General features: G+C 32.8%; 2 non-coding genes across 2 annotated transcripts; both read right to left on the bottom strand.

The window, feature by feature from the left end:
• Positions 1-1,574: 1,574 nt before the first annotated feature.
• Positions 1,575-1,648, bottom strand: TRNAD-GUC (transfer RNA aspartic acid (anticodon GUC)). Its single transcript has one exon. It is a non-coding gene; the product is annotated as a tRNA-Asp (tRNA).
• Positions 1,649-2,139: 491 nt separating this feature from the next.
• Positions 2,140-2,223, bottom strand: TRNAY-GUA (transfer RNA tyrosine (anticodon GUA)). Its single transcript has one exon. It is a non-coding gene; the product is annotated as a tRNA-Tyr (tRNA).
• Between the last annotated feature and the right edge of the window lie 277 nt (positions 2,224-2,500).

The following is a 2,500-nucleotide window of genomic DNA, read 5'->3' on the forward strand; positions in this document are numbered from 1 at the left end:
GAAGTGGACTCTAGGGGTACTTCTAATTGGGTTGAGGAATCAAACCGTATCAATTGTTTTCTAGATCGTTTTGCAAAGCCTTTTTAACTATTTTATTAGTCTTCATTTCGAAATTCTTGGATTCTAGTGGAGTAATGTATTCTATGAATAATACCCTTTCAATCAAAATCAAACAAACATTTCAATAATTCCCATGTTCGTATTTCGAAAGTAAAAGGGATACGGATGATAGGCAATTTATTAAAAAAAAAAAAGAATTCTTCCTAAATTTTCTATTTTGATGAACCAGCTCTTACCAGAGTTATATATGGACAATGAGGGACAAGGAACCCCCCCCCCTTTTTTTTTTCTGTATTTGTTTGTTTTTATTTCCTTCCCTCTTTACTGTTACTGTTCAAAGAGAAAAAAAGTAGTTCTTTTATTTAATAAGATCTTGCCTTAGTGTAGTCACATATTGCACACTTACCCCCTGTTTTATTTATTATTTTAGGAATTTTATTTATGCCATGCTTTATTGACTCATTTCATATCATGGATCAAAGAAAAGAAGTTAAATTAAAAATCGGTTCCATGAAATGAAAGAATTAGAAAATCGTAAGACTTGCCTTTCAATTATTTCAGATTGATTGAAATCAACACAAATAAAATAGATCAAGCGAAGAAATAAAATTGAGATACTATGTACATTACATATATTTCATTACATATATTTAATTGATATCGACATGTATGAAGATACATATTGTAGAGATTCATCTATATTAAGCTTGTATCTTTATACATTACAATAATAGATATGGATAGTATGGTAGAAAGATTCATATTTTTTTTCTACCATACTATCGAGTTTGATAGGATACTGCTGATTCTAGTCCATTCATTTTATTTAATTTATTTAAGACGTGAAATTGGAATCCTTTTTTTCTTAAATCCTTGATAAAAAGTCAAGTTTCATTCAAATTAATCACTTTGACTGACAGTTTTTACGTATATTATAAGTAAAAAGGCGGTAGGAACTAGAATGAACAGCGCTGTAGCAATAAATGCGAGAATATTTACTTCCATAATTTCATTGTTTTTTTTACTTCGCAATAACTCGGGATTTAATCCCATAGAGATGATAAATTTGTCGCTTGTAAATTCAATGCGATGACTTACATTTCAATGACATCGAATCGGATCAATATCATGAATAACAATATCTAAGCTATCAAATCGATTCACCGTCGAGAATTGAATAGTATAACATAGGAAGCTCTTTTATCCACACCGAATACAAAATTGGATTCCTGGCCCAATCAAAAGAATTCCTTTCCTTTATTTCTATATATTCTTTTCCACTCTTTCTTTTCGATAATCTACCGCCTTCCTTGTACAATCATCTGATGATGTATCATCTGACTGCTTTTCCACTTTCACCGTTTACAAATAGTTTACAAATAAACCCCAACAAAAAATGGAAAGGAAAAAATAAATAAAAAAGGCTATCCTTGGGAATGAAATTCTTTCATTTGTATTCCCTTTCACAGAAAATGGAGGGATCAATTGATGTATTTTTTTTTTATTGTATCCGTCGGGACTGACGGGGCTCGAACCCGCAGCTTCCGCCTTGACAGGGCGGTGCTCTGACCAATTGAACTACAATCCCAGGGCAATAAAGAAAAGTGTACAGCATAGATATTCTTATGATTTCATTCAAGCCATTTTCTATTTAAATTTTAGATTCGAATCGCCGTGTTGTAACAAACAAAGGCGCGAGTGATATATTGATATCCATACGGGTATGCGCTTTAGTGAGAGCAACGCGGATTACTAGTTACTAGTAATCCTTTCGTTATTGCCAAATCGATCGATAATCAATTTTAAAATGAAAAAAAAAAAAGAGTCTTTTTTCTTTACTTTACTCTTTCTTTTCATTAAACTTTATACTTAATGATCCTGATATGAATCTAGATCATTATCAAGGTCAGAATTTATGGGAACAAATAAATAGAACAAATAAAAAACAAATAGCGGTAGGGATGGATATATCAGAAAATTGGACTTTTTTTATTCTTCCCTAATTTTTTTGTTTGGCTTTTCTGGAAAACAAAATACAAAAAAATGGGCATTTTATGTTATGGCGGATCAGCGAATTATTGGGCCGAGCTGGATTTGAACCAGCGTAGACATATTGCCAACGAATTTACAGTCCGTCCCCATTAACCGCTCGGGCATCGACCCAGGAAGAATCAATTATAGGTTTATTGATAATCCATGATCAACTTCCTTTCGTAGTACCCTACCCCCAGGGGAAGTCGAATCCCCGCTGCCTCCTTGAAAGAGAGATGTCCTGAACCGCTAGACGATGGGGGCATATTTGCCTGACCGACATCATACTATGCTCATAGTATGAACAGTTTTTTGAAATTGTCAATATAATGGAATGATATGACTAGATCCGAAAGCTTTTTCCATCTTTTATGATTTTCCATTTTTGATTCATGATTTATACTCATAA

This window comes from Durio zibethinus, unplaced genomic scaffold (genome assembly GCF_047325235.1).
Source record: "Durio zibethinus cultivar Kanyao isolate XHJ-2024 unplaced genomic scaffold, ASM4732523v1 HiC_scaffold_309, whole genome shotgun sequence".
NCBI classification, from domain to species: Eukaryota; Viridiplantae; Streptophyta; class Magnoliopsida; order Malvales; family Malvaceae; genus Durio; species Durio zibethinus.